General features: G+C 39.3%; 1 long non-coding RNA gene and 1 pseudogene across 2 annotated transcripts in view; one reads left to right on the top strand and one right to left on the bottom strand.

The window, feature by feature from the left end:
* Positions 1–5,263, top strand: part of LOC149110260 (molecular chaperone MKKS-like) — a 5,960-nt pseudogene extending 697 nt beyond the window's left edge. Inside the window, exons 2-7 of the transcript XR_016208060.1 lie at positions 537–716; positions 1,528–1,759; positions 2,206–2,615; positions 3,273–3,427; positions 4,125–4,381; positions 4,745–5,263. The product of XR_016208060.1 is annotated as a molecular chaperone MKKS-like (transcript). The remainder of the gene's footprint in view (positions 1–536; positions 717–1,527; positions 1,760–2,205; positions 2,616–3,272; positions 3,428–4,124; positions 4,382–4,744) is intronic.
* Positions 5,264–8,672: 3,409 nt separating this feature from the next.
* LOC149110259 (uncharacterized) lies at positions 8,673–9,292 on the bottom strand. Its single transcript, XR_016207807.1, has 2 exons — positions 9,239–9,292; positions 8,673–8,900 (listed from the first exon to the last, which is right to left on the bottom strand). It is a non-coding gene; the product is annotated as an uncharacterized LOC149110259 (long non-coding RNA).
* Between the last annotated feature and the right edge of the window lie 1,286 nt (positions 9,293–10,578).

Here is a 10,578-nt window from a genome sequence, read left to right as displayed (position 1 = left end):
GGGTATCTTCTCCAAAGACCTAGCACTAAATAAAGTTTGCTGATTCATGACCTGTATTTGACTGATTTGTTAATGTACATTCATATTTGATGTCAAACCCAGGGGAGGGGACCCTGGCCATATGTGAGAATTTGACATCTACTACACATCATCCCACCCCTTCAATTATTTTAAATACATGACATTTGTACATGTGGGGTCTGGGCGTGAGGGTAGGGATGCTTGACTTTGTGAGAGGAGTACTGAGCTTGAAGCCTAACCATATGTAATTGTTGGATCATCTTGGGAATAAAACCCATGACAACTGTTGGAAGGGAAGGGTTTGTTTTCCGTTATGCCTCAGTTAATTTATAACTGAAGGTAGATAAATATCCATTCTGCCAGCTAGGTGACAATGGAATCTAGTGTCACACTGTACAAAGAAATAGCTGTACCGATACAACAATAATTTCATTCAATACTTTTCAATACAATACATTTATCTTTATTTTAAAAACATGTGAAGTTTCCCATCTTTATACTTGTCTGATACTCAGGTTGAAGTTCTTCCAGTCATCCTCTGGTGGTCATGTGACTGTAACATCAACATCAGGCAAGATTCTTCACAGCTTGTCTGGCTTGTCACACCCCATACCAAGGTTGACACTATCTGCTGTGAAGGGCCATCTTGAAGGCTACAGTGATGGTGGTTTGAGAACAGCACTTCTCTTACTAAGGTGCCTATTAACCTACATGTAATTGTATTTCATCTATCAACACATACAACACATTGCATCCATCCATGAAGCGTGACAAATTAAGCACACAGTTTTACTTTTCAAACGTTTCAACAACACGCACCATGACTGGTACAAAGGCATTTTAAAAGAAAGATTTGTCACGTAAGATTTTAAATTTAAATTTATGTATGACATAATTTTTTATAATATCAATTATTAAATTCTTGAATTTATGAATTTACTTCCATTTTCAACAATGTTATATTGTTATATTTTTTATTGTAAAAAAGTCATTTTAATTTTATGTACTTACATTTTAGCTAGGTTGTATTTTCTTTGTTTACTTGTTTATCAATTAATTTATATTTATGTTACTTACTTTAAGAGTGGGCTTCCTGCAAGGCAGGTTTATGGCTAAGCGCAGTTGGTACTATAAATATAGAATTGTCTTATCTACATTGAAAGTTTTGTTCGTTATGTATCACATGCAAAAATGTTAAATTATATTTCTCTTTCAAAGATAAAACTAGTAAGATGAAAGTCCCATATTTGGTACGGAACATGTACAAAAAATGTAATGTAGTTGAAATGATTGCAACAACAACTTGCTCACACCTTGGGTTTAACACCTTAAAAAAAAGGTGGAAAGAAACGCTTTGAAAGTAGAGAGTTGTATGAGACCTCATATAATCTTGCAGTTATAGTCAGGGACCAAATCTGCTAGTTTATCTTTTTTTGTAGAAAACTGTTACTGGTAATTGTAGAGGTGTGCATAGATTTATTGATCCTTATTGTTTCTCTGTTATAGTCTGATACAGTCATCCCTTGATCTGCCTGTCCCAAGAGCCCTCATCACTCAGATCAGTCAACATTCACTGGAAGTCATTACCAGTCACCTACAGTCATGTCGATGGAAAATGAACATTGATATTGGTAACATGAAGACCATTCTGTCCATTGTAAACAGCATAATTGGAACAAAGCCTGCTTGTTGTCTTAGTGAATCTGAGAAACAGTATTTAAGTGTGCTCGTCATCAAGGTACAGGATTTAATATTTTTTGTGTGTTTATCTAGCGGTGGATACATGTTCAAGGTGCCAATGCACTCACTTAAGTACAAGTTTTTATTAATACCTCAAACATGACTTACACAAGCTAAAGAGATATAACTACCCAGGCCAGTGCTTCAATCATTGAATGTTTGTTAACATGCTATACGGTGGCTTTAGACTCAAACTTAGAAAAACACATGTTTGATGTGAAATTTGACTCTGATCAGGGATGGTAATAAGAGGACATAACAGGAAATTCTTTTTGAGATAAACTTTGTTAACTTTTTTATTCCACAATGTCACAATGGCACAATGTCACAATGTCACAATGTCACAATGTCACAATGTCACAATGTCACAATGTCACAATGTCACAATGTCACAATGTCACAATGTCACAATGGTTTGACACCATGCATTGATCAAACACACAGGCATTTCTTCAATCACTGCCAAGTAATTCCCAAGACTCTTCAGTGTCTGTCACAGACCTTCAGCCAGTCCAAATAGTGACTTGCGAGGGTGATCCTGTCAATGAATCCAAGATCATACAAGGTGTCATTCTTCAGGCCCCTGATGTTGCAACCTTTCAAAGAAAAAAGCACTTTTAAGCCATCATGCCAAAGTGGCTTTGTATAATGTCTCAATGGCAGGGGACACTGATGAATGGTTTAGCGACAACGTTAAAATAGAGACAGCAGGAAGTGGTCATGATGTTAACATGGAGAGTGCTGTGCTACAGCAGATGTTGAAGGTTGCTGATTGGTTGCTAGCTATTGGAGTTAAAGTGGTAGCTTGCCAGAAATGCGTACATCCAGCACTGAAGCAGTACTTGAGAGATAAGGTTTGTATCCAGCCCAGGCAGACATAATCCTAGAAACAGATTTGGGCATCTACCTAAGTGCTGCCTTCACTTCATTTATTCACCTGCAAGATACAACTGGGAGTTAAGCTAAAGAATTCACCTAGTCATGGATACAGCTGTGTAGTGTTTCTGATATCATTGTAAATCTAAGGTCCTACATGTCCAAAAGACAGAGATCTTAAGGACTATGCATGCGTGTACAGTATGTGATAGATACAAGTGTTTTTGACTGAAATATTGAATGTCTCTGTCATGAGATGAAAAATGGGACCCAAAATAGTTGTTGACAGCTGTTTTGTTGGGTGAGACAGTTCTAGTGGACTAATTTCTTATAAGGGATTAAAGACATAATACACTGAGATAATGCATAATTTGGACTGTCTTTTGTTTGTTTCTTGTTGTATGTATTGCTTGTGGCACATGGCAATAATAATTATTATCGCTGACAATTAATAGCAAGACTGGCAGCCCTGTAGTCTTCATGGAAGAAATGACATCTAAATGAAATCTAAAACTCAGCTAATTTAGAAACAATTTCAATTTTTGTACAACTAGTGGGATTGACAGACCTGTACACAGCAGTCACTTGTTAGTTTTTTTTTTTTTTTTTGATAACTTGTTTTGTTTTCATCATAGGGTGCTTATGTGATTGACCGTCTATCCATTGTTCACACCTCTGCTGTGCGACGTCTGACTGGAGCAACAATCCTGAGCACTTTCAGCATGGACATTACTGAATCAAGCTTTGGTCAAGTCGGGAAGATTGAACATATGGTGTTGAATGACAAAAGGTCAACTTCCTAAATCCAATAGTGCATTTAACGTATGGTGGTACAACCCACCATGTACTCTACATGTACATCACTTTATTTTAATTTCCATCCTTTGGTAATTATGATTACATAATGTCTTTTACCCTCAGTTTTCATTTTTTCATAACTGTTATTCTGATCTTGATTCTTACTAATAAAATTACTAGATTTAGAGCGGTTTTCAACTGAGTGTCAAAAGTAATCAGGCAGTTACATTAGTCTTGGTTTTACCACAGTTTGAGATTGTTGGAATAGTCTAATTGGTAAGTATTGGTTTGGTTTTGGTTTTACGGCACTCAATTGAAAACCACTCTATTGAGCCAGGTTTGGTTTGACTTGGTTGAACTCTCCTATCAGAAGCATCACTTCAGTCCATACCTTTATTCACCATACACTTGCAGTGTACAATGACAGCAATATCTCAAATAAATGGGCCTTCTGCATCCAATGGTCACATGATACAAAATACACCAAGCTGGATGGCAAAACAATACAGCAGTCTCCCAAACAAACTTAAGGGACTAACCAACCAGTCAACCTTGATTTTGCTTTGAATTAGAGGTACATGCCTGTGCAGAGCTTATCATGCTGCATGGTAAATGTCATGTCAGTGACAACTGGTTTCAAAAAGGCCAGTTAGCAGACCTGCTTTTCTTTTTCGTATATTTTTAAACAGCTACATTCATTTGGTGCCAGAGTCCTCATTAACTTCATCTTCCGTGTGTACTCTTTTGCTGTGCTCACCAGATGAGACATCCCTTGACGAGCTGAAGACAGTTTGTCAAGCATCTGTTAGTGCGTTATATGAGACTTTGGGATGCCCATATGTGGTGCCTGGTGCTGGATGTCTAGACACTCACTTAGCATCATTCTTGAGACAGTATGGGAAAACGAATGGCTCAAAGATTGCTGCAGATCTTGGCTGTACTAGAGGTAAACACCTTGTTTGGCACTGGTATATAGCTTTGTGTGTTTTAGCAGTAACCCTCAGGGTCTTCAACAGTAACCACCTGTACTTCTTGATCTAAGCCGGCTACCCTGCTTAGCTAGTATTCCCATTCCTTATAAAAAGATGGCAAAATCAGCCACCTTCTCCAGCAAAAATGCTGCTACTTGGAAACTCTGTGACGACCCTGTAACCTTACTTGCCACTAGAAATCCAAGTTGCAAGCTTGCTGATGAAGCTTGCCTGTTGGCTTGAAATGCAAATTGATTGAATTATTTTTAAGTTAGTTTGAAGTCCTTGGACATGCCTTATAATTCCTACTTTAATCTCTAGGAATTTCTTTTTCTTAGGTCAATTTGTTGCTATCATCAACAATGTAGCCCATTGCCTTGAATCCTTGGCCGGATACCTAGAGCATGCCGGTGGCAGTCACGTGACTGACTCAGCCAATCAGCATCACTGGAGTCTTTCTCCCAGAGCACTGGATCTTAAGCCCAGCATGCTTCACTGCATGTGTGGTTTGGTGTCATGTGATCAGTCATTAGAGTGGAGCATGATGGGACATGTCAAGAACTCCTCTGGTCATAACAGAAACAGCTGTTGCACAGTGGGTGCTAAGGAAATATTTGACAATGCTGTCCTCGATGTGTACTCAATAAAGATAAATTCTTACAGGACTGCATTTGAAACTGCTAATGCTATAGTAAGAATTCACTGTGTAGTTTGTAGCAGTATGGCGGGAAATTAAAACTCGCAAGATATTTACGGTGCCGCCTATTGGTTCAGTTCTCTTTTCAACGTCTTAGAAGTAATTTCCCTGTCATCTTTTCTGTTCCAGTTTTATAAACCACAATTACGTTAGTATTCTCTTTTTTATCATTTGTCTTGAATTTTTTGGGTGGTTTTGGGGGGGGGGGGGGGGGGAGTTTGATAGATGAAAGTTGCACGTCCTTCTGATTCAAGTCCGAGGGAACAAGATGCTCCAGAGCTTACAACTGGGCCTGTCAGCTTGACCACTAAGTAAAACAGTATGAAAGGCACAGTAGAGCGCCGTACCTTAGCCCCCCTTTCCTAGGCAATTAAAATCTTCATGCACGCGTTGAGTTCTTATTCCATCTTAGTGGAAAGCCAGCAAAACAATCCTTTATTTAAAGTGGTCAGCACGCCACGAGAGTAACGCCACAAAATATTCGAAACGGAAAGAATCGAAAATGACTCCTATCATAATCGGCGTTTTACCGGCAGCCCTGTTTACCCTGAGCATTAAAAAAGCGCCGACAACTGTTTTTAGATACTATTAGATCTCCTGAAGGGTCGCGTTGTTCGAAAGTCGGTTAACGCTAACCCAGGATTAAGAGTTAACCGAAGTATTAATTTTTCCTATATAAAAATGTGTTTTACTGTTTACGTTTTGTGAAGTTTGAGCTTAGTCAGACTCAGAACAGAAGGACAAATAGTATAAACATAAAACCTCACCAAAAGTTACACAACTCAAATCAAAATTGTCGCTAATCCTGGGTTAGCTTAATCGGGCTTTGGACAACCCGGACAACAAAACGGAAGTGAAATTAGACAGTATGACCGTTAGTGAATTTATGTTTTTTGATTCATTTGGAGAAATCTACCAAACTTGGGTAAATGAATTGAAAGTCTAGGCGCTGTCACTGCCCGCTGAGGAAACGGGCGGCGTTTCGACACACAACCCAAATAACTGTTGCAAACAAGACTGCGGAGGCCCTTTGCTCCCCACGGAGTGAAGGTGGCAGAGAAGGAGAGAAAGAGCAAGACGGGTGTGGTAACCTAATTATCAATTCAAAATGTGTTACTTTTATAAAGGAGTGTTAATCGAGTAACAATATCGCTTGGAAATCATCGACGAGCCGAAGAGGTCACACAAAAAACTATTGAAACCTCTCGGGAAGATCGAGCACTACTACGAATGACGAACGCTAACTTTATCTTAAAGGTATATTCTATAGAAAATTCAAAAGAAAACCTCTTCGAGATGCGTAATGTTTGACGCCGCTCATTCGATATATCGTGATATTATGAGCTCATAAACTCATTCATCAAAGGCGTCTTTGCTGTTACAAAACATAAAATTGTATAACATCCCTGGTATAGAAGCTTTCAGAGAAAGTTTAATTTTTTGTTATAGTAATCTGGCTGAGCGCACGTGGCCCTCAACTGCAATGCTCGTCTGTAGTGGAACTTATTTAATCATTTAAATTTTTCGCTCTGTGGTTAATGCTATCGGCTTTGTGTTTACTTTACTACCCTGTACCATCCGAAAAACTAATAACTTCCTGCAAGAAGCCTGAAATTGTGAAATTGACGGTTTCCAAACGAATTCATGATACATATCCAAGCCACGCTTATTGATACTTTTGCGTGTGGTTTAAAATCCCTTAAATAAACTTTGAAGTCCTTTCACTAGACATTTACAAATTATCTTTTCGTTTTTCAGCTAAGCAACGACATCAATGACAAACCTGTTGATTCGACTTGATGGCAGATAGTGATGACCACAGAAACACTGAGCAAGTAAGTAGTCTTGTAAGAGAGGTCGATGATTTAAAATGGAGTGCGTGCGAAAGCAGACGGATTTCAGCTTGTTGTTTTATGTAGAAGCGCTTGCAGTCCAGTTAAACAATGGTGGGGCAAATTGACTTGCAACCCGGAGTAAGTGCGCAAACTGTACTGTTAAACTTAATCAGCAGATATATTTAAGACGTTATCGAAAATCTGAATATCGCAATGGCAAAAAAATAACCCTAATGGAAATGATAAGACCAACCTGTCTTGAATCAGAGCTGTTCCGTGCTGCGCGTGCTCGGCTAACCGACGCCCCTGAAATATTGTTCAGCCCGGCCTGATGTGAATCCTAGACACATCGCCTTAGGGAACCAGGGAAGTTTCGTGCTATTTTTAAAATAGAAAGACTCGTTCTTCCTCCCGCCGACTTTCAGCAGAACATTCGTTTCAGAAATTATCCAACGAAACTTCGGCGACAGCAGGTTTTAATCGAAGCTGCCATGAACACGTTGCTTTCGCGAGAACAATTATTAACTTCTCGTGTCATGAATATTTAAAAGATAGCTGAGTTTTCTAAAAAGCACATGCCTTGTCTTTTATTTGCTTCAGGAGGTTTTCCTCTTCTAATCAAGAATCTTAACAGAATAAGGCCGGTTCGTTTAATTTTGTCTGCAGCTGGTGATTTTAATGCTGTTGCCTTTTTCGTTGCATTCGAGGAGCAATACAATATAAATTGGAATAGAAATCGCTCTAGCTCGCTGTCCTCAATGGAACATTGTCTGGGTGTGATCAAGAGCCCATCACTGGTGTAATATCGTCTTCCGCACGTGTTAGCAGTCGCAAGCTGTTTACATTCACAAACGCAAGCGAATAATTATTTAAATCATTGTCATTCACGACACACAATCATGGCCATAAGGCGTTAAAGACGTCGCCCAACGACGTTTTCCCAGCGGCCGCGTAATACCAGTTATTGACTTGACGTTATTGCAATAATTTCGTAATCGATAACTGATGAACAGTTCATAGATTAGATCAGTTACCAGAATAGTAATTGTTATAATGACGATGACGATGATGATGATGATGATGATGATTAAAAGAGGACTGTGATGACGGTAACGATGATTAATTTATCACATGTGGCTACTAAAAACATACTACGCATAACGCATCGAAAGAAAGTCGGCGCATGAATCACTATCTATAATTAAAATAAACTATAGTCGCTAATTCAAACGCTCCGAAAATTTAGGGGGCCTCTAAATTACCTCATGTTTTCGGAATTCTTTGTTACTATAAGCCGAAGTCCTGGAGCCATATTCCCTTTGAGAACCAGAATACATCGAGCACATTACGACGTTTAGTCTCGAATCATTTTCAATCAAATGTGATCACCTCAGATATGACTTTGTTAATTAGAAAATGTTCACAAATTTGGGTGCCTTCCACTTGACGAAAATTCCGGAATTTTCGAAACGAGGGCAAATTTCTTGAGAAAGTTTCCGAAAATTCGAAATTCACACAACATTTTCGAAAATTTAGATAAAGCTCACGAGGATATTCTCTTTTCGGTAAATTGTAGAAAATGCTGTTCTATTTGCCTCTGGAAATTTCCGGAAATGCAAACCTGAGGTTTTGGTCGGAAGGAAAGCGCCCTTTGACACCAATTAATTTTACGTCTTCTCAGCCTAACAAGTCGCCATAACCATCTAGCTAGATAATGTTCGTCTCTCTCAATGGTTCTTTCTTGGTAACACGCTCGTAGCTAAATGCTGTAAGGTCGATTGTCTGAAATCCACCGTCCAAAATTAATTCACTGACGGCTCGCCCTACAGCGGGAGACTGCTGACTACCATGACCGCTAAAGCCGTTCGCAAAAATGAGATTCCTTATCTGGGGATGTCGTCCAATAATGGCATTTTGATCCAGTGTGTTGTACTCGTAGTGGCCAGCCCAGGCGCTCTTGACCTGGTGAATTGAAAGATAAAATCACAAGCGCTGATCCTATTACACCTTGGCTAAACATAATACTGTGTACCTTCAGAAGTATTCATAAAAACATTTTCCTAAAACAGAAATTTAAGCTTAAAATCTCTGAAAACATAGTTGACTTAGATACGTCAGGTTTCAAAATGTTCCCTGCTTGCTTAGGATGTGTGGCATTATTGTTTGACAAGGGTACTTTGTGATCCCCCCACCCCAAACGACACACACAGACATAAGCTCCAGGCTAAATACGGTTTTTACGCTGCCTAATACGAAACGGGAATAGAAGAACATTTGAAAAACGACTCTGAGGGACTTACCTTGAGACACTCAAATGCAGAAATTCTGTGAACTAAATTTGGCTTAATTCTCTTATGAAAATACTCATAGTCGATTTCAAAATCAGAAGATTCGTGGTCATCTTCCTGTGTTAAAACAATAACAAAATGTTTTTACGCAGAAATTCCCTTTTGATGACAGTTTGGTGATACCAACTTTATAATTCTTGGTTTTTAAGTCACGAGCCGATAAGCAAGTAATTAAAACAATCTGAGCAGTATTATCCAGGCTACTTATGGCCCAGACCACCACTCTCTTTCGAAAATAGAGGAAGGCTTGGGTAAAAAAAATACTCTTGAGCGGTTATGGAGTAATTGGGGCTGGACACAAAGAACAAAATGTGGCAGAACGGCAATCCACGACAGTAGCAGTTGGAGAACTAAGGAGCAACTAAATGAAGATGCTCTGAGAGCAATATATTCTTCTTTGAATTGTGTAACGAGCAGAGAAACTGCCAAACAAGGGGTATTTTGAAGACGTAAAATGTAAGGCCGACATGCGAAAACTCTGTTCGCCTTACAAACGGCGGCTCCGCCCGCAATACGAGCGGCATTAAAACCGAGCTGTCCTACCGAAACGACACGATAATAATGTTTTTCTTCGCAACGGACAAAAGTAGAGACAATGCTTAAGTCGCTTTGACCTTAACTTGAGAATTCCGGGTTTAATTTGACGAGGAACAGCATATTTCGTTCAGAATAACGCAACTAATATCTTACTTGACGACACTCCACGAACTACGAGCGATTTGCCGGTGACCCATTTTTGGCGCCAAATTAGAAGCTTAGGGAAACAAAATGTTTCATACTTTTCAATTTTTGCAATCTGATATGATTTTTGGAAATGTAAATGCCGGTTAGTGAATATTCAATGCAATCTCCAGCGAGAAAAGTTGCCCGATTACAATGCCTTTCCTGTTAACATACATTAACGTCAAGACAGTAAAGTTTTTCCCGCCTACTGAATCCTGATTGGTCAATTCAAATTTCAGCCGCTCCAGCCGTATGCACGGTACCCACCCCCTTCCCACGCACTCCCCCGAAATAGGCAATCCCATAAGCACCTTCGCCGACACTATTAGCTAGTTATGGGTAGTCTTTTTCAAAGCGCTCCAAGAAAACATGATGTCAGCAAGTGCAGCTTATCCGCTGGTGTTTATGGTACATGTAACCTCACAGGACAAAGCTGTTCACACAAACACGTCATACTTTTTAAACCTTCTAAGAGAAAAGGTTACTGTTTGCTGTCTCACGAAGAACAACTCAATGGAAGGAACAGTTAAATTAGGCTGTGGCTTTTTGTTCTATGCAGGAAATCCGGG

Source organism: Orbicella faveolata, unplaced genomic scaffold, assembly GCF_042242905.1.
Source record: "Orbicella faveolata isolate gen_17 unplaced genomic scaffold, um_ofav_v1 contig_24, whole genome shotgun sequence".
NCBI classification, from domain to species: Eukaryota; Metazoa; Cnidaria; class Anthozoa; order Scleractinia; family Merulinidae; genus Orbicella; species Orbicella faveolata.
Note: the sequence above shows the minus strand (reverse complement) of the source record. Positions and strands in the feature narration are given on the sequence as shown.